Below are 27,095 nucleotides of genomic sequence, written 5' to 3'. Positions count from 1 at the left end.
AAGTGTCACTTTTATCCCGCTTAAGTCATCTAGTTACTTCAAATAGTTAATTTTTATATTTTATTTTTATAACGTAGAACTCCTTCCTAAATTTCAACAATTTTTTTCCATATTTCTGCCAACATTTAGTGACCCATCCTCCACCTATGTCCTTTTGATTAGTCATTCCAGCAGTTCTGATTTATTTTTATTAGTATGATACAACAATTCAAGTCAATGGAATACATTTCCCCACAATTTGGCTAACACGTAGAATTTCTGCGAACAAATATGTTATTATTTAAAACACCTATAAGACTCTGATATATGCAGTGCATTTGGGTCATTTGAGAAATAATATGCAGACCTTTTTTTTGCATTTTCCTTATGGATTTTTGCTTGTGTTTCCTTTATATTTTACACATAGAAATTCTTTGTGATTGCAATTTAAAAATGTATTTTGCTCCAACTGCAAAACCAAAACAGTTGAAGAAATTTGCACAATACCTTTCCTGGCAAGGCGTTTGACTTTTTCCTCTAATGCCTTTTGAGAGTCTATCATTAATTTTAGATTAAGAGTAAGGAACCTTTCTGTTTCCATAAACATTTGAATGTTTCATTTCTAGAGATGGGCTACACAGGGAGCTCTGTGAAGCTGTTCTTTTTGAGAAGTTAAACATTTCCTCACAGAGAAGGCAAATTTCCGAGAACAATGGAAGCCTGGTATATGTACCTGGAGTTTTCTTAGAAGATTTTGTGCTTCTCACGTGGTAGGAAGCTTTGCTCCCAAGAAACATATTACACTGTTGCCAACTATTTTCTTGACAATGTCAACTCAGGTAAGGTATAGGCACTTCCATACATTGTAGCTGTTATATCCTGACCACAGTGGACTTCTTTCTTTCTGCTGGTTGTAGTAGAAATTCACTCCTTTCTCTCTAGCTCTCCCTCTCTCTCTTTAAAAGGAATCTTTTCCTCCCCATCTGTGCCTGGGATGCAGACATGCTTGCTTTCCCTCACCAGCTCTGGCTGAGCTCATTGTTCAACCTATTGTTTCTCATACACAGAGCTTCGCATTAAAGCTAAGAATGGAAAGAAATGGCTGGGTAAGAAAACCAAATCAAATCACTAAACAAAATTAGAGAATGCAAGTTCTTGTGATGAGGACTTTTAAGATTTACATGCTTAGCAACTTTCAAAGATGCAATATGATATTATTAACACAAGTCACCAAGCTGTACTCCCAACTTCTTTCTAGAGGGTGGGATACTAATAAACAAACAGAATAATTGTATAGACTGGTGCTTCTCATACTTCACTGAGCATGAGAATCATCTGAAGTTAAAATGCAGATTCTTGGGGCCTACCCCAGAGTTTCCGACCAAAGTACTACAGATGCTATTGGTCTGTGGACAACACTCTGAGTTGCCCCTCCTGTCAAGAGATTCTCTAGATATTCCAGTGTTGCTTCTCAAAGTGTTACCCCAATGTAAAGAGAAGATTGTTGAGACAGTAAGTACATAATGATTCACAGATAGGTAAGATAATAGATAACGAATAGAATCCTATGAAGGACCTTAAGTAATAACAGTTTTTAAATTTCTGTCTTTAAAATTAGTAAGTTTTTCAAAAAGACAACATGTGGACTGGTAGAAAATATTTGCAAATGATGTGACCCACAAGGGCTTAATTTCCCAAATATATGAATAGCTCATACCACTCAGTATCAGAAAAATAACTCAACTGAAAAATGCACGAAAAGGCCTAAAAAGACAATCCTCCAAAGAAGACATGCAGATGACCAAAAAACACATGATACGATGATCAACATCACTAATTATTAGAGAAAAGCAAGTCACAACTATAATGAGATGTCAGCTCACATCAGTCAGAATGGCCATCATTAAGAAGTCTACAAATAACAAATGCTGGAGAGGGTGTTGAGAAAAGGAACCCTTCTACATTGTTGGTGGGAATATAAATTGTTGCAGCTACTATGAAAAACAATGTGAAAGTTTATCAAAAAGCTAAAAATATAGTTGCCATATGATCCAGCAATCCAATCCTGGGCATATTATCTAGACAAAACTATAATTCAGAAAAATACATGCACCCCTATGTTCATTGTAGCACTCTTCATAATAGCCAAGACATGGAAACAACCTAAATGTCCATCAACAGATGAATGGATGAAGAAGATGGTACATATACACAATGGAATACTACTCAGCCACAAAAAAGAATGAAATAATGCCATTTGTAGCAACATAGATGGACCTAGAGATTATCATACTAAGCGAAGTCCGTCAGAAAGAGAAAGACAAATACCATGTGATACCGCTTATATGTGGAATCTAAAATATGGTGCAAATGATCCTATCTACAAAACAGAAACAGACTCACAGACATGAAGAACAGACTTGTGGTTGCCAAGGAGGAGAGGGTGGGGGAGGAAAGCATTGGGAATTTGGAATTAGTATACGCAAACTATTACATATTAAATGAATAAACAACAGAGTCCTACTGTATAGCATAAGGAACTATATTCAATATTATGTGATAAACTGTAATGGAAAAGAATATGAAAAAAAATTTAGGTGTAACTGAATCACTTTGCATATAGCAGAAATTAACCAACATTTTAAATCAACTATACTTAAAAAATAAAATAAATCACTTTTTGAAGCATGGTATACACAGTATAAAAGTGAAAAGAGCAAAAATATATCAGAAATTAAACTGCCCACCCATTCCAGATACCCACGCCCACTTTGCAGAGTCAAGCATGTTTAGGGATCTTGTTAGACCATGTGCTCTTAACATTTTGAAAGAAGTTGAAAATTACCATCTATCAAATAGTTTATTCCAGTGTATACTTCCAAATACTTTATATGGATGCTTATTTCTTTTTTTTCTTTTCTTTTCTTTTTTTTTTTTTTGTCTTTTTGCTATTTCTTGGGCGGCTCCCGTGGCATATGGAGGTTCCCAGGCTTGGGGTCGAATCGGAGCTATAGCCGCTGGCCCACGCCAGAGCCACAGCAACGCGGGGTCCAAGCTGCGTCTGCGCCCTACACCACAGCTCACAGCAACGCCGGATCGTTAACCCACTGAGCAAGGGCAGGGATCAAACCCGCAACCTCATGGTTCCTAGTCGGATTGTTAACCACTGCGCCACGACGGCAACTCCTGGATGCTTATTTCTTCACTCTTCAGGGACATCGGACAATAGCCAAAATTTTGATCTGCCAATCTGACATGTAGAAAATGACATCTAATTTTTATTTTCGTTTGTGTTGCATACAGTTATGAGAGAAGTTAAACAACTCTGAGTAACAAGACTGTGGACAATCCATTAGTTTAGCGCAATTGGCTGCAAATGGTTTACAAATTCAACTTCATACTTTCATTCACTCAAAAGCATCTGCTTTTCTTGTTCACCTGATATTTTCCTTTTGCTGAATCTTGCCTCAAGAAATACTGATTCATTTCCTTCTGAATGAAAAGAAACAACTATGGCATGACCCCCACCCCTACCCCCGTCTGCCTCCTTCCTCATTTCCCCCAGGAAATTCGATTTTTAGAGCAATCCTTTGAAAAATGAAGGCTGAGATGTAGGTTGTTTACAGTTTATATGAAAAAAATGATACATCTCCAAACCCAAGATTTGTTTATGGGAAATGACAACTTAGAGCCAAACCAAGGTTATAGGAATTTAAAGAAAATGTTGGCTATGGTGCACAGATCAAAGCTGAATTTTCCTTGTTTACTGGTGTTCACTTGAAAGAAACACACACACACACACACACACACACACACACACACACACACGCACCCCCAAGACTGCTTTTTGAAATCAAATGCATTTCCTGCCCTCTTCTTTCCTCAGTGCTCTTACCACCAGCCTATTTATAGCCCAGGAAAGGAAAAAGCTCTGCTGGAGGCAGGAAAACTAAGTTCAGAAAGAATAGGAGGAAGTGTGCCTGCCATTTAGCCAAACAACCTTTAATTCATTGAGCTCAAAGCTTAGCAGCTTCACTGTCGTTGTTAGGGTGTAAACAGCTTGCAAATTCAATTTTTTTTCCTCTTCCCGATTCTGAACTGGATTTGGGCAATGGAGGTGAATGCAGCGTTTTAGAAGAGAGGACAGGATTCTCTAGGTGTTCCAACACGTGGAAGAGAAACTTGTTAAGAGTTGTTGAAGCAGTGCGAAAGAGAGGATTTGATAAAGAGATGCGCTCGAAATGATTCCACGACTGCAAGTTAAGGTAAGTGTCCTTTTTAAGACCGTACATTGTTGTGTCTACATTCATATCATGTACCATGGATACTGGTCACAGACAGTGTATATAATCTGAGGGCAGGTCCTCATGCAGAGCTCATGAACTTTGCTTCTATCTCTGAAGAAATGTGCAGATCAGCCTCGGCTATGCCATCTTCACTTTTTAACAGGAATAAAAATTTTAAATAATTGTTTCCTTAAGATAATTTTATCGCCACTAAGTTTTCTTTCATTTCATTACCAGCAGGGGATCAAATAGTATAAATAAATTCACTGAAGATCATTTTGAAAAATCCTTGATATTTGTCTGTTTTTCTATCCTTCTCAAAGTGCTGATTAATAATCCATGTGCCCTTTTCTGGTATCGCTATTGGTTTAGAATACATTTACTAGATATGCTTCCAAGCTAGTGTGACCTATTTTAGAAAAGTTATTTTTAACTAAAAAATTTAAATTTTATATAAAATGAAAATTAATTTTTTTCTATACAAAGTGTCTCCTGGAATTCACAATTATTTACACTGAAGCTATTATTTCAAAACATTCATTGAACATGTATTTTCTGAGTAACCTGAACAAAGGTCCCTGGATTTGGAAGTGGAAAGGTCAAGAGGAAATGGATTAAATCTGAGAGCTCTTGATGCTGCCCACAAAAACTCTGAGAGATGGGGACATTGTAACTTCTTTTAACATTTCTTGCCATCAAACAAATACATTTGTTTCCATGATGACCATACTTTCATCCACCACTGCTAACCTCCACATCTGTGTCCTGGAAAAACTTGATTAATGTCATGCCCATGTCAAACAAAGGAATAGGGGTTCTGGTGGTTTCGGGAAAAGGAAGAAGGAAATGTATTGCTGTTATTTTGGCTTACCCCAGTTTGAGATTGGTATGTTTAGCATCTGCTGTAAGAAGATAGCAAAGCTGGAAGCCAGAATAGCTGAGCCAGCCAGATGACAATTGACACAGGAGGCCACGGGCTCAGTGCTGTCTCATTATGGAGCTCACCGACTGTTCTCTTTCCTGGAAGAATTTAAGGGTTATTTTCTTCTGATTAGAAAATTATAATTCATTCCATGGAAATAGCGGAGAAAAAATATGCTTGACTAGAAAGAGCAATATTTCTTAGTTAAACGTAGGTTGTAAAAAATAGGGGGAAGTGAAATTAATCTGGACAAATATGATGGGTCTGAGGAAACAAATTCTGAGCACTCGTTTCTAGGACATGCCAGTACTGCAACGTCCTGAATTCAGGGCTGAATCTATTTTACTCTTTCCACAAAGTGAAACCTATAGTACTCTAATTAACTGCCACTCCACATGGGTCCACATTGCTTACAATGATCCTGACTTGTGTTAACGTTGAACGTTTTCCTCTTACAGTTTCAAAACAGCATTCTCATTTGACACCTTTGTATGTTTACATACATTACAAGAATAAAAAAAGTTTTAAATACTACTGAAGGTTGAAACAATAGATAAAACTACGAGTTATCTATTTTATTCTAAGAATATGTATTTTTTTCACTTTTAAAAGTTTTGTTGTTGGTCATTGGTTTCTGGATGCTCCATAGTTGCTTATGAATGTATTCATGAAATGCCAGCTATTTAAAATAGATTTCTTGAGCGTGGCTTAACAATGTCACAGCTTTCTGGATGTATTCTGAAGCTCCTGAGAATATGCTACATTATTAGAGTTAGAAAATTTGGGGGGAAAAAAAGCTGCCAATTTTTAAAGCTTCTCTGTTAAATAAATAGACATTTATTTCTGGGTTTCCAGCATAACTCCTGTAATCACTGTATGTTTACAGATTGCACAGGACAGCCACCTTTGACCCTGCCATTGAAATATCACTGAAATCAGGTTACTGATGAGAGTGTTGTGGAGTGTTAAGAAATTTAGATGTTGCCAAGTGCAATCCACAGTTTGCAGGATTTATTGAAGAGGGACATAGGGAGATGCGTGCCAAGGTCAGGTGGACATACCCACCTGGCCTGTTGCTGTGGGAGGAGGGGGAGGTGAAAATTGATGTTCATGGGTCTATGAGCACCTTACATCCAGATTAGTGGCCTCTGGAGGTTCTTTTTCTCCTATGCTCTCATCTCCTGATATCCTGTTTGACAGGTCAGCAGCAACCCTACACCTTCAAAGCATATTTATTAAGTTCTCCTACTTGTAATATAATCTCTGTCTTTGATAAACTCAGCATTTACTTGGAGCAAGGAAATTATGTGGAACACAAGACATCCTGTATATGGAACCAAATGGGTGGTATAGATAATGTGTACAGATGAGGAAGCCCTGATCTAAGCAGGCTTCATGGAAGAATGAGGTTGAGCCCAGCCTCGAAGGGCAGAAGGAGATCTGATGGGTACAGCAAGAGATAAGAGCATCCAAGACAAGGAAGGATCTGTGTGCCTGGGCAGAGATAGCAATGGACTTGGGTCACCAGATAAAATACAGGATTTCCACTCAAGTGTGAATTTCCAATAAACAACGTATACTTTTTCTAGTAAGAGTATGTCCTATTGTATCAGTATGAGAGGCCTATTGCATGAGATATACTTAAACAAAACATGTTTGTGGTTTATCTGATTCACATTCAACAGAGAGTCCTGTGTTTTTTATTTCCTAAATCTGGCAACCTTTCCAGGGAACCAGGTTGACAGGAGCAGAAACAATACACATATGGAGTAAAAGAAAAGCTTCTGGAGGAGGTGGGGGTTAGGTTGAGGTGGGACTGCAATGCCAGACTAAGGAAGTTAAAATCTGATTTCAAGATGCTGGAGAGCCACTGAAGGTTTTGAAAAGGGAAATGACATCAATAAGATCTTCCCATTCCAGGCAGGACCTGGTGGGGCAAAGAGTACAGTTCATCAAGGTCTGGGGGCTGGTGACAACAGAGAAAAAGAAACCAACCAGATAGAGGGACAGTTGGAGAACAAAGCCACATGTTTTGTAAACTAATTGAATATGGTTTTTGGAGAGGACGTGTTAGAGAGGATATTATGTTTTATGGTCCATTCAAAGAAATAGCCAAAGAGATAGCCGCAGATCAGGGAGTTAGGGAGACAAGGATTTTGGTTTCAGACATACTAAATTCAAAGTGATGATGGGATAATCAGGTAGAAATAGTAAGTGGACAGTTGAGAATAATGATGACAGTCAACGCTGGTCAAGAATTTTCTATATGGCAAGCTTTTTAATATCCATTCTCTGATTTAATGCTCACAACCGCCCATGGGCAGGTTCCACTGCTCGACACATTGTATAAATGTGAAAACAGGTTCAGACAGGGTAAATGACTTGTCCCTGATTTCCTAGCTAGTGGCAGAAAAATGGAACCATGTGTTCAGGAACTCAAAGCCAGGTACCCACGCATTCTCACAGAGAATGTTGAGTATCTGCTCTGGATTCAGTTTCTCCATCAGCAAAGATCTAGGGCCACAACCGCTCATGCTATAACCCAATTTTTAACTAGATGCATAGTAGTCGTTCCTAACTGTGGTGGCCCTCAGAATTCTGCACCATTTGCTGAATCTCCCTAAGGAAAGGGCTAATGGTTTATACAGAGATTTTCCTTTTTTTAAATTTTATTTTAAAGTTTGAGTTCAGATAAAGTTTATTAAACGGGATTTTACTACCTACATTGTTTTTCCCTTCAGCGACTCCTTTTTAGATTTCTCCTCAGTTACCTGGTGAAATAAAGATTATGCTGAAGAGGAAACAGGATGGAGAAGGATGTTAAACTCCTCTCCCTGTGCCTGGCTGCCCTCTAGTGGCAGAACCTAGTAACAATACTCAGCCCAGGTCAAGGACAGCTCAGCCAGCCATTAGAAGCAAGCTCCTTAGGAAACCAAGAGGTCACAGAATCACTGCAGAATCATCTGTGGGCTCCTAGGAGGTTTGGAAACTAGTTGTGCTAGGAGATTCTAGAAAAGGATTTCATGGAACTACTTTCACACTTTCATCTGGCTAGCCTGAAGGGCATTTTGGATAGACCCGTTTTAGATTTATCTTAAAGTTTGTAATAATTAAAAGTATTTTACTTGTTTATCCTGTTAGGACGGTACATATATCAAGTTTTGTTATTAAATTTTTAATGCACAGCTATGCCTTGGTTGTTAAGAAAATTTCCTAGACGTTTCATTCTAAGTATTTATTTCAAAATACCATGCTATATTCCAGCTGAAAAGTAAATAGTCTATATGTTAGGAATGTATCCTAAGAAAATATTCATAGAGTGAGACAAAAATGTATGTAAAAGAAAGTTTATCTATTTCAAACAGACAGGATTTTTGATAAATATACAGAATAAGGGAATTGCTAAATAATATTCCACAATATGGAATTTCAAATAGCCGTTCAGCTATAGTAAACCATGTAACGGCATTGGAAACTCTTTGTAGTGAATAGCAAGTGAAGATGAGAAAGCAGAATATTATGTACATGGCATGATCCCATATGCTTTTATAATGAGGCACAAAAACCAGTCTGTTTTGAAAAAGTGGAGAACTAAGTTCCAGTACTCTAATTTCTTGCTGTTATGGCTGCCAATCAGGTTTGTGCTAATTCAGCTCCACTTAGGCTTCTTTGCCCAGTAGAGAACTGTATCCTGTTTGTGACAGCGTAATTCATTGTAATGGGAAAGATTATGATGCACTGTTCTGCTCTATGACTTCACTGTATTCATCAGCAACAGGAAACAAAGACAGACACTTGTTTTTTTTTTCATAATTGTTTTAGTAATAATTGACAATTGGAGGAAATGAATGGCAGAAAACAATTATGGGCAGACAAGATGGTCAGCAAATCGGACTGGGAAATGCAAGGGAGCCTGTCTTAGTTCTATTCATACAACAATTTCAGAACATTACAAAGATATTATTGTTTTGTTTTCAATCTACTCCTGAAATCACTGTTGTTTTTACCAGCAGTTACACAACTCTTTTCTGGCAGGCATGCCTCCCAATGTGTTTTTAATTCAGTAATCTGGTAATCCCACATGAGGGATTTGGAACTGAATTTTTTATCCATGTTAATATTCGGGGTCAGCATGAACTTCTCCCTGTGCATGTGTCCAGTAATAATGCCTCTACATAAAATAATAACTAGCCACCTGTTGCCCATACATAGAATCTTAAACATTTTGTTTTCCATTACATTTAAAAAAATCAAGTTCATGTTTCTATTTTCTGTGGAAATAATTCCTTACCTTCATTTTAGTAGTAGTGGCAGCGGGAACAAACAACAAAAAGTCATACCAAGTGAATTCATGATTCACTCTCCTGTTTCCACGCTGTGAGATGAGTACAGGTAACAAGACCTGAGATGAAAATGTAGGCTATGTTATCAACTAGGAAAGAGCGAAGGAAGGCAGGTATCTCATACACTGCAGTGACATGCATCTCAACCTGTGGCTTGTGTCCATAGACATGACTTAACTGTCCTGTTGAGCATTATTAAAATGCTTTTGAATGGGAAAACTAAGCACCCAGGAGCTGCTTTAACCTTTACTTCTGGTCGTCTTCTCCTTTGATTAGCCTGATTTGGAATAAAATTCTGCAGCAGCTCTGACTCCCAACCTGCAAAACCAGTTACTACTCATGCGATTTATGGTGGAGGCCTCTAGACCAAGTGCTGTCCACTAAAAATATAAAGTGAGCCACAAATGTGAGCAACATACATTATTTCTTTCTAGTGGCCATATTAAGAAAGTAAAAAGAAACAGGAAAAAATTAATTTTTAAGAATTTCAGAGTTCCTTTGTGGCTCAGTTGTAATAAACCCAACTAGTATCCATGAGGATGAGGGTTCAATCCCTGACCCCGCTCAGTAGGTTTAGGCTCCGATGTTGATGTGAGCTATGGTGTAGGTCACAGATGAGGCTTAGATTTTCTTTGACTGTGGCGTAGGCCAGCATCTGCAGCTCTGATTGGACCCCTAACCTGGAAACTTCCATCAGCTATGGGTGCAGCCCTAAAAAGAAAAAAAGAATCTTGTTTATTGAATCCAGTATTACCCGAAACATTATCACTTCAACATGCAATCAGTATAGAAGACTATTAATGAGATAACTTACCTTTTTCTTTTTTGGTTCCAAGTCTTTGAAATCCATTGTCTATTTTGTGCTTGCTACATATGTCAGTTTGCGCAAGCCTCATTTCATGTGCTTGGCGTCTTCAGATGCCTAGTGGCAACTGTAGCAAGCAGTGCAATTCACAGCAGAGCAGCAGTGCTGCTGGTTGCATAAGTAGCATGTGAAGCCTGGGCTATAAGATTCTGCAATCTGCTCAGGACTCCCAGTCTTCTTCATTCTGATCCATTCAGCAGGCCACTCTTCCACATATCAACTCAAACTGAATAACTGAAAAGCAAGCAAAGGATTGACAGTTTTTGAGTTTGGGCCTCTAAGAACGATCCAGCAGTTCGTTGGGTCAACTGGAATGCTGCATAACTACGGAGTCCTCCATTGAGAATAAGAGTAATAGAGGTTTTTTAAAAACTCTCAATTTTGACATTTATGTTATAAGATTATAAGAAATTTTGTCATGATGTTTCTGAGTGAATTTAGGCATGGGAACAGATTACATCACACCGCCTAAAACGAACTTCTAGAAAGCATTATCGACATTGTGCTCTTAATAATACATAAAACTTATTACAAAACAAGAAATCTTTGGCCGTTCACACACACACACACACACACACACACACACACACACACACACACACACACACACACTTTTCTACCATTGTGACCATGTCTGATGTCTTTTCTACATTCTCATTGTCTTATTTGAAGAGTAGGAAGTGTGCTTCCATAATCTTGTATAACTACTATGCCCTGGGGACTCTCACGCCAGTCAGCTGGTGTGACAAAGATAGTTCTGTGAGCTAAGTATAGAGATTCAAAAATAGAACTATGGAAGTGGATAAAACTAAAAGACATTGTAGGTTCTTAAGGCCCCGCCAATGGCACAAACCTGGAAACAGGGGCGTCTCAAGTCCCGGCAATGAGTCGCAGCCAACTGAAACAACCATACTTCAGGTTCATTTCTTATTCCATGAAGGTTGGTTACGGAGCTAGGTTTAAAACAATCCGAAAATTCTAAAATCAAAATAAAAGTTAAAGGCATTTAAAATATAAATAATGATTATTCATTGCATGATATACCAAGTGGATGTGCTCCAAGAGCTTGTTTTTAAGACCGTTCTTGGCCCTCTGAATTGACTTTCCATTTTCTCCATGGAAATAAAGTTATAAAGAGTGACCGACTGATATGTACACCTAAAATACTATTTCCTTACAATGAAATCATTATAATATATTTATAATGTATTCATCATGTATTAAATGATTATTTTAAATTGTTATAATTTAATGTAAATGTGAATTATTGGACTATTCAAATGCATTTACAATCAACTTAAAATCTCCATCTATCCAAAGCAAAAGCACTGCTAGAGGACCTAGGAAGTTCCAGGTGCTCTATCAGGTGAGGGGACAAGCATAAGAGATAAATTGTATTTATTTTGTTTGCTAACTTCGCTATGAAAGCACCTTTTCTAGAGAAGAGTGAGGAAGTCAATGGCATTCTTTTCTAAGGAGATGGCCTTATAATCGATGTGACTCATGGGTGGAGAAGGCCTTTTCATTTCTGTGTCTGATTTTACCTCTAAACTTTGGATTTGCCTTTTCCCTTGTCCTTAGGACCAAGTACCTCTAGCGCTGCTCTTCAGTATGTAGCCATAATTGGAGATTTTTTGGTTCTTAAATCAGGCATGATTTTCCTAAGTCACCTCTGGCAGAGAGATAGCAGATGAGGGAGGTAAGAGAAAGGTTGCCCTGAAAGAGGTGATGTGGGCACATAAGAAAGAGAATTCTGCAAACTTGCTCCATTCTCCCAAGGAAGAAAAAAATGCAGAGCACAGGGGGACCAGGATTTGAATCATTCTCTAAACTTTCCTCTGCAGCTTCCAGAAGGGGCTAAAGGAGGGGAGGGAGGCATGTGCAATTGACCATTGTATGTAGAGTGTGCTTTCTAAGAGCCAGTGTTTTATATCTTGGCGAACGCCATTAACTGTTGGATCCTGCATATCCCACATCTGCTTTCCTCATCACCAGTAAATGAGGAGCAGGTGGCAAAGTCAGGCACTAACTGGCCTTTAGGCAAAGTTAAGGAGTCGGGGTTGAGTGGGGCCCCTGGGTGATTTCACAATGAGCAAGAGAATTCAGGAACGTGGAGGTGAATTGAAATGACCCATCCTCCCTTCCCATCACTCCTACTTCCATGCTTGCTCCTTCCCCCTGACTCAGGGACTCACTCTAGCCGATTTCCTTCCCTTGGGGTCTCCCCTCCCCCCATACTTAACTCTCCATGCTCCCGAGAATACAGTCATGCGCTGGTATCTACTATGCGTGGGGGACTTGTTCCAAGACCCCCACCGGTACCAAAGTCCTCAGATGCTCAAGTCCCTTATATAAAATGACAAAGTATTTACATTTAAACTGCACGTATCTATACTTTAAATCATCATGTCTAGATTATTTGTAATACCCAATACAATAAAAGTGCTATAGAAAGAGTTGCTAGTGGGCAGCAAATTCAAGTTTTGGCTTTTTGGGAATTTTGGAAAAAAACTTTTTTTCCAAACCCAACAGATACAGAGGAACTGACCCACTATAATGTCTTGGGGGTTCCTGTGACTTTGTTAATTAACATTTGTTAAGTAGAGCCCCAGGTGCAGGGCGGTGAGCAAAAGAACACAAAGAGAAATTGAAATAGAGAGGTTTATCCTGGAGGTTAAAGGCAGGCACCAAGAGGGAGGTCAAGACAGGCTGCAGGCACAGGATCTGGGCCAAATGCTTTTATTAGGGCACAGTCCATGGGAGAAATGCTTTGGGATTCCTGAGCTATGGCTGGATTGGTCCATTCAGAGCAAAGACACCAGGGTTTTGGTAAGCTCCAGAGGAGTTTTAATTCAGGGACACACAGGGGAAGGATCTGGGAAACTGTTGATCATAAGGGTTGTTGGGAAAGTCATATCAGAAACTTAGGTTTCTCTATGACTCTTCTGGCTTATATCTAGGGCATGCCCTTGTGTGAGGGGCTAGAGTAGTTTAAGGCCGCTTAGCCAAAGGAATGGAAGCTGAGGCAGCAATACCTTGGAGTAGCTTAGCTAAACTCTCAGCAGAAGACAACAAACTGCCTGGGATCTTAGCTAAGTTGCAATGAATGGAAATGCATTCATCGTAGCTGTATTGGCTATAAGAAAAAAGTGTATCTCATGGAAACACAAGAAATGAAGTTGAGACTGACAAGGGCCTCCCTCCAGAAACCAGTTGATCAGGGGCCTGAGAACTGACTGGCGAATTACTTACCTCCACTTCTCCTGAGAGGCTCTGCTTCTCTCTCTCTCTGTCTCTCTCTCTGATCTCTTTCTCCACTTTCCCCAATCAATGAAGGTCCTTTTTGTTCAAGCACTGATAGCTCTAAGTTCCAAATTCTCTCCAGAAAGAATCTAATTATCCAATTAGTCTAACCTTGCCTCAGGTGTCATTACCTTGTCTAGTCACTTATGGCCTTGAGACTGGTGTCTGCACTAATCCTGAGGATAGGGGCGGTTTTCAGCAAAGAGGGGCTTGAACTGTGTCCTCCAAAGCGGTCAGGTGTAATAAATCAATTTATTTTTTCTGACTTTTCTCTCTCTCAGGCCCTAACGAATGTGTCTCCTATCTTTCCCTGAAAACATCATGTATTTTTCCCTCTCTATAGACTTTTCTGTGCTGATCTGGCCAGCTAGGACTATGCTATACCCCTCCTTCCTTGCAATCCAAAGCCTGAATATGCTTCCAGATGCAGCACAAATGTGCTCTTTGAGAAAGCCATCACCAGTCTTCAGTGACATAGCCCTCTTCCAAAATACCTTAACACACTATTTGTCTGATATATTTAATCACAGGTTTGGTGGTATTTCTTTCATTTATCCAGCTTTATTTGCCTCTACAGTTAATTTTCCAGAAATTTCTTCTCTCATCAACCGAATTATGAATTCCTTGAAATATGAGCCATGTTTTGTGCTTTTAAAAAAACTCTCTCTGGAGTAGGTCAGTGTTCCTGGAGGCATTATTCGTGATAGCCAAAGAGTGGAAACAACCCAAGTGTCCATCAACAGATGAATGAAGAAACAAATTATAGTATATACATACAATGGAATATTCTGCAGCCATAGAAAAAGTATGAGGTTCTGATATGTTGCAACATGGATGTATCTTGAAAAAATTACGCTAAGTGAAATAATCCAGACACAAAGGAGAAATACTGTATAATACCACTTATGTTAAATATCTAGAATAGATAAATCATAAAGATAGAAAGCAATTAGAGGTTATTAGAGACTAGGAGCAGGAATGAGTGGAGAGTTATTCTTTAACGGTTATAGAATTTCTATTCAGGATGATAAAGAAGTTTTGGAAATGATGGTGATGGCTGCCTAATATTGTGAGTGTAATTAATCCTACTGAATTGTAAACTTAAAAGTGGTCAAAATATCAAAATTTTTGTTATATATTTTACCACAACTTAAAAAAAGATAATGCAATATACCGAATTGTATGGTATGTGAATTATGTCTCAATAAAGCCATTTTTTAAAAAATCCTCTCTGGGAGTTTCCATTGTGGCTCAGCTGTGAGGAACCTGACTAGTATCCTTGAGGATGTGGGTTTGATCCCTGGCTTCACTCAGTGGGTTAAGTATCTAGAGTTGCCAGGAGCTGTGGTGTAAGTCGCAAACAGGCTTGGATCCTGTGTTACTGTGGCTGTGGTGTAGGCCTGCAGCTGCAGTTCAACCCCTAGCCCAGAATCTTCCATATGCTGCAGGTATGGCCCTAAAAAATAAATTAAAATTAAAAATCCCCTCTGGGAACTAGATATTATGTATAATAAGTGCTTTAGTAGTAGTAGTCTCATTTGTTGTAAGTTATCATGATATTATCTCTTGTAATGAGATTCATTAGGGCATGAATTTATATGTGATAGAGTGCAGATGTGTTTCTGTAGTTATATAGACCAGATATAACATGATTTCTCTGTATTTGATGCTAAGGTAGGTGTCTAGATATGATTTGAGATCCTAAATTCTGTCTTAATCATTTTTACCTTTTGTGGATTGCCTGTTATATTACACATACCAATATACTAATGTTATGTTTAGTGAAAGAATGAATAAAAATGTTAACAAGGTATAAAGAATTTCCACTCATATATTTTTTTCCACCATCAACTTACCATCACTGGGGATTCATTCCTTAGGACTGAGACACTGTATTCCAAATATATTGTAGGAGAAGTTGATTTGTGAACTGGGTTTCTACTTCTCCATTCTCTGGCATAAATAAATGCCACTTCTCTGAATAAAGTTTGTGCTGTTTCAGTCTCAAAAAAAACAAAAACAAAAACAAAAAACCCCAGTATATGATACTATATAGGTAAGATGGAAAGTTCTGCAGCCATGGGAAAAATCATATTTTGGAGAAATATTTGATGACATTGGAATCTTTAAGAATATCTAATGCCATTGGAAATATTTATATGTGATAAAAAGGCAGACTGAACATCTATCTATATGCCTATTTTTGAATAAAAAGTCACTCCCAAACTAAGTCCCCCCTTTTTTTTTTTGTCTTTTTTGCCTTTTCTAGGGCCACTTCCTCGGCACATGGAGGTTCCCGGGCTAGGGGGTCTAATCAGAGCTGTAGCTCCCGGCCTATGCCAGAGCCACAGCTACGCAGGATCGGAGCCTTGACTGCAACCTACACCACAGCTCATGGCAACGCCGGATCCTTAACCCACTGAGCAAGGCCAGGGATCGAACCCGCAACCTCATGGTTCCTGGTCGGATTCATTAACCAATGAGCCACGACGGGAACTCCCCAAACTAAGTGCCTTTAAAGAGCAGTTTGTACATATGATATCACTTATATGTGGAATCTAAAACATGGCACAAATGAACCTATTGTCAAAAGAGAAACAGATCACAGACATAGAGAAGAGACTTGTGGTTGCCAAGGGGAGGGGCAGGGAGTGGGATGGACTGGGAGTTTGGGGTTAGTAGATGTAAACTATTACATTTAGAATGCATAAGCAATGAAGTCCTGCTGTGTAGCACAGGGAACTATATCCGGTCTCTTGGAATAGACCATGATGGAAGATAATATAGGAAGAGCAGTGTGTGTGTATGTATGACTGGGTCACTTTGCTATGCGGCAGAAATTGGCACAACATTGCAAATCAACTAAACTCAAAAAAAAGTGGGGGGGAGAGTTGCTATTGTGGCTCAGTTGTAACAAACCCAACTAGTATCTGTGAGGAAGCGGTTCGATCCCTGGCCTCACTCAGTGGGTTAAGGATCCAGTGTTGCCATGAGCTGTGGTGTAGGTCGCAGATGCGGCTTAGATCCCGTGTTGCTGTGGCTGTGGTGTAGGTCAGCAGCTGTAGCTCCAATTCGACCCCTAGCCTGAAAACTTCCATATGCCACAAGGGCGGCCCTAAAAAGCAAAAAAGCATGTCACAATGAAGTGTCAGCCCCAGCTGTCAGCTGGTGCTGACTTGCTGGGGCCTTGAAGTGATGGGGGCCTTGAAGACCTGCTTTTGAGGCGTCTCATGCCTGTGGCTGGCCTATTGATGTTGGCTGTTGGCTAGGACCCCCAGTCCCTCTCTTCCTGGGTGTCTCTGTGGGCTCCTTGAATATCCTCATGACATGGCATCTGACTTCCTTCAGAATGAGAGATCCTGGACTGAAAAGAAAGCTGGAAGTCTTTTTATGACCTTGCCTTGGGGGTTACCAGCACTGCAGCTCTTGTCTTCTCATAGTCATCAGGGCCAGCCCTGATTCAGTGTCAGCAAGGACTGCCCAGGACATGTGAGGCTCACAGGGGGCCATCTGCAGGTGACCACAAATACACACTGAAATAAAAATTTTAAGAACGACATGATTAGAAATGATCTTATTTTTCTTTATGCTTTTCTATACTTTTCCACATTTCTTTTATGGGGGACATACATGCTTCTGAAGTCACACACATCCAATACCATGCAAGTTGTTTTTTAAAATTGTAACTGTTCCAGCTAGGAGCAAGTCAGTCCCTAACACCTTAATAATAAAACTGGGTTTTCTTTGATATGATCCTGTAACCAAGGAAAGGGAAACATATGGGAAGAGGAATAGTTTTGAAACATGAGACACACAGCTGGGAACAGGTGGCAAAGAACAGGTGGCCAAGGGAGAGAGCCTGGGTAAGCCTGGCAGTAAATGGGTCCTGTGGCCAGAGGGACATCAAAGAGGGTTGAGAATATTTAAAAGAGCAGCAGGTATATTATAAAAACGTCAAGTGACAGGTATATTATAAAAACCTTGAGCTTTCAGCTAAAGGTGGGTTTACCACAATTTTACCTACTACCTCTTCTTCCTTCTGAGATCCTAATAATAGGAGATCAGGAGTTTCCATCATGGCTCAGCAGAAAGGAATCTGACTAGTATCCATGAGGATGTGGGTTTGATTCCTGGCCTCATTCAGTGAGTTAAAGGTTCCGGCATTGCCATGAGCTACGGTGTAGGTTGCAGATGCGGCTCAGATCTGGCATTGCTGTGGTTGTGGTGTAGGCTGGCAGCTGTAGCTCTGATTTGACTCCTAGCCTGGGAACTTCCATATGCCATGGGTGTGGCCCCCAAAAACAAAACAAAGACAAAGATGAGATCAAAGGGATTGTTTTTTTTTTAAGTCACAAATACACAATGACAGTATTTTGGAAACTGGATGGTTGACCACTAATTCAATAATGGAAACCAGAAAATCAATCCAATGTTCACTGAAAAACCCTTCAAAGATTCAGGAATTAGTGGTATTAGTTATCATTAAAATTACAGGTGAAGGTGAGGTTAAAGCGAGGAAGACTGGTTAAAAACTTTCCCAGAAAGAAGTTAGGTTCCCAAAAGTTAGGTATCCTTTACACAATATAGGATACTGGAGGTTTGGTCTCTCAAGAGGATAAAACATGGGTGTTTAGAGTGGGGGACCCTGGTCTTTGGATGAGGCCCAGCTGAAGGGAGGCATATTATACTTAAAACCAGAGAATTAATTAAAAGTTGAGGCCCAGCGCTTTTCTCTTCCTTGGCTCCCAAAACGTAGGCAAAGCAGAAAATAGGACTGCTCGTAGGTGCTACGTTTTATGCCTTAGACATGACCAAAGAGAAAGGATGTTTTGTTCCATGTCTGAAAAACATGGGGGAAGGGACTCATGAGGTTAGGGAATTGCCTGCCTGAATCAGGTGTTTACTCCTGAAACACTCCAATGTGGCCAAAGCCAGAGGGGTGATGATTGGCTCAGGTTGGATTACATGCCCATCCCTGGACCAATGAACTTTGGCCAAAAGATTAAGGAAGTTCTTCCGGGAGGAGGGGCAGATGGGGTTGCGCTTGAAGGGGATGGTGGAGGAGGGTGGGCAGGTTAGGGAGACCGTATCCTAGACTTTATAGCAATGGTTCCAAGGCAGGATTGCTGTTAAGGATCAGGGTGTGTGCCGGTCCTCCAGGCCTTTAATATGGACTCAGGGGTCTCCAGATGGAGGTTCCTTTAATCTGGCTTTAGGGAATCTCCTGATGAGCTTCTGTGGTTCAAACTGTGATCTTCTCTCTGGAATGAAAAAGGCTTCATCAAGTAGTTAACATCTATCTTCCAGGTTTGGGGGGGTTTTAGTTCTGCAGAAGAGCTCAAAGATAGTGTTATGTATATTCCTTGTGGAGGAACCAGGACCCTGCTCCCAGGCTGCACCATGGTTTCGTGACTACTCTTCCCTTGTCTCTGCATCTGCTCCCTTCCCTGATTAGCAACTGTTTGAACCTGCCCTTTGGAACCCAGGGAAGGTCATGGAGGCTGAAGCCTATTCCCTACAAACAAGAAATGGGGGACACGGAAAGGCGTCTGTGCCCGGAAGCCCCACAGACTCCTGCTCTGTTCCATTATGAGAAATCCTGTCTTTTGATTCTCAGTCTGGAGCAGCTTCTTTTTCAGCATCCTAGTGATCAACTCAGGAGCTTGGATTCCGAGATAATGGGGCAGGGAAGGACATCTGGAGAGCTCTTTACAGGCAGTGAATAGCAGGACTGTCCATCCTCTCCTATGGTCTCATGCACAATTCCGTGCTTATCAGCCCCACCACGTGTAAAATCAGTGGAGGCTGGGAGAGTGCCCCAAGCACACACACTCCAGAGGAACACACACTTCCTTTTGGAATAAGACTAAAGAATTAGGAGTTCCTGCCTTGGCTCAGAGGTAACGAACCAGACTAGTATCCATGAGGACAAGGGTTCATTCCCTGGCCTTGCAGTGTAGGTCACAGATGTGGCTCAGATCTTGCATTGCTGTGGCTGTGGTGTAGGCTGACAGCTGCAGCTCCGATTTGTTCCCCAGCTTGGGAACGTCTATATGCTGTGAGTGTGGCCCTAAAAAGACTTAAAAAAAAAAGAATTAACTTCTGGAAAGGGTTATTTTCCATCTGTTTTCCAGATAAGATTGATTAGAACCATCTATCTAGTTTCACAGATTCCATGAAAGAATGGATGAACCAGGGTTCATTGTCCCATGTGGCCTGGTAGAGTTTAATTCACATTTCTCTATAGAGTTCTAGCTCCACTGTGCAAGGAAGGTGTCTTCTTTACACACCTCTGATGGAGAAGAGGAGTCAGGAGGTCCCAGACATGAGCTCCACACGGCCCCAAAGACCTCATTTTAAGTAGGAAAGGTTGCATCTTTTGCCACAGGCCGATTGGGTATCAGACAACTTCACATGCATTTCATTTACCATTTCCCTGAGGTTACAGCAGGGAGGTATATTTCTCTTTGCTGGTTCTTTTTGTCTCACTTCCACTTGCCTTATGCTCTTTACTCCCCACCAAGTCAGTTCCCTTTGTTATTTTTGGTATAAAGACCCTTCCTTCGGTTACTTTCAAGGATTCAGAAAAGTGGTGTTAAAACTTGAGTTGAGGAGAAGTGTCTGATCCTCTTCTCTGTGTGTGTACATAAGCATACACACTCACACACTCATACGTATACACACATGCATACTCATACATACACAAACTCATACACACATGCACACACTCAACACACATCCATACACACTCATACACATGCACACCCTACACCTGTGGCGCTGAATGGATTAAAAGTGGATACATCTTTTTGTTTGTTATTTAATGATAGTCTTTGTATTTTAATGGTGAATTCAGACAACAATGGTTGTGGTTACTGAGGTATTTTTTTTTAATTTTCTCTTTACCATTCTTTTTCTCTCCTTTATCTTAGATTTTTCAAGTTTTCTGTATTCCAGTTTCTCTTCTCTAGTGTTTAGTAAGTTATGTACTCTATTTCTTTTCTTTTAGTGGTTATACTTAAAAATTTAAAATACGTGTTTGATTTGCAAAGCCTAATGTTAATACCTTCATGTTAACATCTTCTTCCAAATTGATTTGAAACAATAACCATTTGTGCATACATAGTGGTTTTTGTTGTTTTTCTTTTTTTGAAATTTTCATTGTGAATGATGCATACAGCATTGAATTAAAGCATTGTAATTATTCTGCTTAATGACCCCTTATTTTTAGGTTGTTTCCTTTTTACTGTTAGTATTACAAGTGTTGCATTGAAGTGTCTTACACATAACTTTGTGCATTAGTTTTAATATTTTTGTAGGATAAAACTGGAATGCTGTGCCTTATTTCCAACCCATATAGCTACCCTTTGAGTTGCATATTATCATTTCCCTTTTATAACTGAGGAATCTTACCCAGATTTTCCTCTACTTATGAGAATATCATAAGTGGAAAATGCATTTAATACACCTAATCTATCACTTGGCCTAGCTTACCTTACATGTGCTCAGAACACTTTTATTAGTCCACAGTCAGGCAAAATCATCTTACACAAAGCCTATTTTTTAACCAAGTGTTGAATATTTAATGTAATTGATTGAATACTGAAAGTGAAAAACAGAAGGGTTGTAGGGGTTCAGAATGGTTGTAAACATACTGGTGGTTTACCCTTGTGACCAAGTGGCCTGACTGGAAGCTACAGCTTAATGCTGCAAGGTACCAGGGTGCAGACCGATAGCCTGGGAAAGATCAAAATTCAGAATTCAACGTATGTTTCTACTGAAGGCCTGTAGCTTCCATACCACCATAAAGTCAAAAATCTGTAAGGCGAATGATCATAAATCAGAGGCTGCCTTTACTTAAAGGCTAAGTGACTTACTCAGCTAGTGAGTGGCTGATGATGAGAATCCTGATTTTCTAGTTCTCCAGTGTGCCAGCATCCTCACCACTCACCACCCCACCTCTCCTACTACTCTGGAAAGTGGTTTAAAAAGAACAAGTTTGTTAATGTTGGTATTGTCAGGAGGATTACTGGAGATTTTCAGCTCAGAGTAGTCCTGTGGATTAGAATGCAGGGCATATCTCAGGCAATTTATAATTTCACTTGGCCCTTCAGCAGAGGACACTAAGGAAGAGTGGAGGGGCTATTTTTAGCAGGTTACTTTTAAGCACCCCTGGAGAGGTTGTGAAATAGCCTGTCTACCACAGGCAGCTAGGAATTGCTTGCCTACTTTTTTGTTCCAAAGGAAAGGACACAGATCATCTGGGCCAGTAAGTTGGGTCCAAAATCAGACTCGTGTTTATTTTACTTAGTCAATGTGTTCTTGAATAATATGAGTTGAATTTTGGTTGGTTGAATGCCATTTTTAATGCACTAGGGGTGCACACATTTCTTGTAATCCTGCAATGGTGGTGGCTTTCTAAAACAAAGAATGCTTTGGTAATGTGAACAATTTTCCCTTACATGTTGAATGTAACCTTTTTTTTTTTTTTTTTTTTTTTGCTTTTCTTAAGACAGGGAACCACCCTATGCTCAGTCTCTTGTGTCTTAGAGGGTGTTGGCTGGTATAGCCATATTAGTTAATGTGGAATATATATATATATATATGCTGTTAAAATATAAACTAATATAGTCCAACCTCTTACTCCAAAGTCCCAAACCAAACAATCAAGTGAAACCATATTATTTAGAAGAGGTGGTTTGCAATCAACACTCCATGCCAAAAGGAATGTAGTTGTAGACCTCAGGTGCCCCATCCTTATGTTTGGCTTGTGCCTAATTCCTGCCTCACTGACATGGCATGTAGAAGAGTCGCCTCCTCAGTTTCTAAGGCCACAGTCCAGAAAATAAAATAGAAATAAGTGAGTGTGTGACTGACCCTTTTTCACACTAGCACCATTGCATGCTTTGAAAGTATAGTCAAATATTTCTAGTCCAACATTAACATTTTTGTTCTTTCTAACATAGCAGTTCACATTGGCCGTATTTGTTTTAATCAGTCACCAATTGATTCTACCACTGGAATGGCCTTTACTGTTCATGGAGTTTTTGGTGTATGCAGATAATAACAAGCATTAGCCAAAGAGAAATAGACTTCAACTTTTTTTGTGTGTGTTTTTAGGGCCACGCCCGTGGCATATGGAGGTTCCCAGGCTAGGGATCAGATCTGAGCTGTAGCTGCTGGCCTACACCACCACCACAGCAAGGTGAGATCGGAGCTGCGTCTGCCACCTACACCACAGCTCATGGCAACTCCGGATCCTTAACCCACTGAACAAGGCCAGGGATTGAACCCACATCCTCATGGATGCTACTTGGGTTCGTTATTGCTGAGCCACAATGGGAACTCCCTAAACTTCAACTTTTAACTTTGGCCAATTTTGGTTAATTGGGCTTAAGATGCTTCTTCTTTTTTTTTTTTTTTTTTTAATACTATTATTCTACATGAAAAGTAAGCAAACATCTTCAACACAAGTGAATTAGTTAATATGCCTGGTAAGATAAGATTCTGAAATGCCCTTTTATTGGCATTATAATTAGTATTATAATCTTGATCTACTAATTTAACATTTATCAGTCTTTTAGAGGCCATGACCCTTACACTACTTTTAGTCTTGGAACAATAACTGAGAATGCACAGTAAAATGATTAACTTTGTAATCCAAATAATCCAAGTTTTGGAGGTCTGCATGTGGAAATAAAAGCATCAGAAACTAAGATATATGTGGTAGAATGTTTAGTGCAACACTGTCTATAGAGGTAAGATACTGGGAGAATCTTGATCAGCAATAAGGTGAATAGCTATAACTACACTGTGAAGGAGTATGAATTTATTAAAAAGAATAAATAAGGAGTTCTCGTGGTTGCTCAGAGGGTTAAGAACATGACATAGTGTCCATGAGGATATGGGTTCAATCCCTGGCCTTGCTCAGTGGGTTATGGATCCAGCATTGTTGTTGCTGTGGTTCTGGCATAGGCCAGCAGCTGCAGCTCTGATTTGACCCGTAGCCCAGGTATTCCATATGCCACAGGCATGGCTATAAAAAGAAAAAAAGAATAAAACTGTATTATTGATCTTGGAGCCAAAATATGTGACCAATGATACATTTTTATGTGGAAAAATCAAATTAAATTATAGATTAATTTTTAATGGAAAAATAGAACCCCACACATGTATGTGTGAGATGCATTTCTCATAGGTGTATGTCTCTCAGTGAGAAAAAAGGGGGTTTTTTATTTGTTTGTTGGTTGGTTGGTTGGTTGTGTTTTTTTGGCCACACTCACTCCCTATGTTGCTTCCTGGGCCAAGGATCAATTCTGAGCTGCAGCTGCAACCTGTGCTACAGCTGTGGCAACACCAGATCCTTAACCCACTGTGCTGGGCCAGGGATTGAACCCATGCCACTGCAGAGGCAATGCCAGATCCTTAGCCTATAATAATATATCTTACTTCCTTTATTGTAATATACTTTCTTTATATAAATCTCTGTATTCTTTGAGTTGCTATAATGAGCATTAGTGTTTTAAGTTTAAATATAAACTGAAACACACAGACATCCTGTTTTTCTTATTTTGTAAAGGGAAACAAGACCAGTCTTCCATGTGATAATGTAGGTTTTTCTAGCCATTAGAATATATATTTTAAAAGAATTCATAGTATTTAAATACCTATCAAAGCCTCACCATTTAGATTGCTATTTTCAGCTGTTATAGCCCATATTCTTCTGCATTGATTTCTCATTACCATGGATCTGTCTCCACAGTCACGAAGCTTTGCTGGCCTTCTTACTTCCTATGGTTGAATTAAGGAAACAGCACTGACCCTGCACTTTCCCTTAATTCGAGAGTTTTACCACAACATAAAAGGATCTATTGCCTTTCACTAATAAGAATGGCAATCACAAAGAAAAGCCCGGAGAACAATCCCTCCTCATTTAATTAAAACATGAAGGAAAGCCAGAGCTATCCCTACCCCTTTTTCTTTGTACTTCTAAAAGGACTTTCTTAATTTGCCCTCTGTGATCTGCAAATAAGAAAGTCCTGTTGCAAGAATATTAGATCCTCATTCCTTGGCGGGCTCCCACTCTGCTTGTGGTTGCCTCTGTGTTTTTTTCAGGAAGCCAGAGGCTTTCCACACACAAAGGGTATAAGTAACCCTGAGATGCTGCCAAAAGTTTCAGCAAATTGAGTGTAAGTAAACCATGGCAATGTTTAATTAAGTGTATGATAAAAGCAATGATACCTTAGGAACGGATATGGAAATGCGCTTAGAAGCACAGGCCTCACAGATTTATAACCTACAGGCAGTGATGGTTGGATTAAAACTTGAGCAAGTAGGTTCGCACCAAACTCTGGAAAACAGGACTTGTAGTCAGCTAGATGGGTTTGGACAATATGATAAAGAGCGGAAGGGATTAAGTAGAACATTGACACTATTTAGAATTAGGCCCAAGTTTGAGCAAATGGTTTTGGTATCAAAATAACAGAGGTGTTTTATAAGTACAATCATGGTGTAAAAGTCCATTCATTCATTCAGAAAGCGTTCACTGAGCATCATTCCAGCAAAAGCCAGTGGGGCTGTGGTGTAAAACCCAGGAGGGCTTAGCTGACACAGATGGAGGCCAGTGTCCAGAAAGTGAAATAGCACTGAAAGGGTGGGGAGAAGTGAGGCTGAGGGGGCCTATAGTTTGCATATGAGAGTAAAAGTATTTGGAGTTTATAACTGCATTTTTCCTACTATTCCTGTAAAGATCATATTGTGCCCCACCTTGTACATTTGGCTTTCATACATTTTGAAAAAAAAAAATTTTTCTTTGCCTCATTTATCCTTGAATCAGCTTTGGATATTATGCTTTGAAATAGCAGTATCCTGACACTTGAATACAGAGGAAATCACAAAGGAAGTCATCAGTCTGAAAACTGCATTATTTTCTACAAACTAAATGATTCTCAGAAAAATGGACAGAGGCAGGCTCGGGGATTTTTTAAAAATGTATTTATTACTCTAAGCAACTCTTTTCAAGAACTAAAAGAATTCCGGAAACAGCCGTGACATTTTAGAAGATTTAGATTAACTTTATCACTAGTTTGTGGTTTTTAGGAGTGAGATCCTCAAAGATGAATGAAAGTTGTTGTCAAGTCAGGGTTTTGAAATAAAACTATTAGGGGGAAATGTTATTATGTAAACAATTATACTAAGGTGTTTTGTGCTATGCGTGCTAATTTTCCTTCCCATATTTTACTGAATTCACCTTCAGCTAGAAATCTAGTGCAGTCTAAGAAGCTGACAAGATAAAGGAGAAAATGCTGCCATAAAGGTAAACTTAAATGAGTATATTAAATTGTAATTGTATTTAGATGGAGTAGATACAACCATACTAATATGTAATGTGGTTCTGAAAAGTAAATGAAACTTAATAAAATGGAAGAAAGAAAGGAAAAGAAACAATAGTCGGGAAAAAGGAAGAGATCGAAAGTGGAAGCCTATTTTTTTTTTTTTTTTTTTTTTTTTTGTCTTTTGTCTTGTTGTTGTTGTTGTTGCTATTTCTTGGGCTGCTCCCGCGGCATATGGAGGTTCCCAGGCCAGGGGTTGAATCGGAGCTGTAGCCGCCGGCCTACGCCAGAGCCACAGCAACGCGGGATCCTAGCCACGTCTGCAACCTACACCACAGCTCACGGCAACGCCAGATCGTTAACCCACTGAGCAAGGCCAGGGACCGAACCCGCAACCTCATGGTTCCTAGTCGGATTCGTTAACCACTGCGCCACGACGGGAACTCCTGGAAGCCTATTTTTAATCTGGACTGATTTGTCCAGAAATTTGGGGTTTTCTCCAGGGATGGTGAATAAAATGGGAGCACAGAGGATGGGGTGCGAGGGCCCCTACTACTGAGGCCTCCTCTGGTAGAGGCTGTCCTCCTTATTCATTCTCCTTTTGATTGTTATACAGCCCATCTCCAATTTAAATTAGCTTGGCTTCCCAGGGTACACTTGTAAAAGTTATTTGGAATTTGAGATGTTTTAATCCATAGAAGTATTATCCACAGAAGCAATTTTATAAATACCACTCATTCGGAGTTTCTGTTGTGGCTCTGTGGTTATGAACCTGACTAGTATCCACAAGGAAGCAGGTTTGATCCCTGGCCTCGCTCAGTGGGTTAAGAATCTGGCATTGCCATGAGCTGTGGTGTAGGTTGCAGATGTGGGTTGGATGCCATGGGGCTGTGTTGTAGGCTGGCAACTGCAGCTCTGATTCACTCCTAGCCTGGGAATTTCCATTTGCTACAAGCGCAGCCTTAAAAAAAAAAAAAGCTAAATAAATAAATACCACTCATTCTATCAGGCTGTCTTATGACCACTGAAGCAGTATCATTGGCTGAAGTAACCTACATTTGCAAA

General features: G+C 39.8%; 1 protein-coding gene across 4 annotated transcripts in view; it reads left to right on the top strand.

Moving 5' to 3' along the window:
* Window positions 3,878-27,095, top strand: part of RASGRP3 (RAS guanyl releasing protein 3) — a 115,247-nt gene continuing 92,029 nt past the window's right edge. The window contains exons 1-2 of one of the 4 annotated variants that reach the window (XM_021087649.1): window positions 3,931-4,244; window positions 20,631-20,675. The gene's annotated coding sequence lies outside the window, so the exon portion shown is untranslated. Of the gene's footprint in view, window positions 4,245-20,630; window positions 20,676-27,095 lie in introns of all 4 variants that reach the window. The other 3 variants (XM_021087646.1, XM_021087652.1, XM_021087648.1) reach the window with 3 other exon arrangements.

The sequence above is a fragment of the Sus scrofa genome, chromosome 3, assembly GCF_000003025.6.
Source record: "Sus scrofa isolate TJ Tabasco breed Duroc chromosome 3, Sscrofa11.1, whole genome shotgun sequence".
Classification (NCBI taxonomy): Eukaryota; Metazoa; Chordata; class Mammalia; order Artiodactyla; family Suidae; genus Sus; species Sus scrofa.
This window is presented reverse-complemented; position numbering and strand designations above follow the sequence as displayed.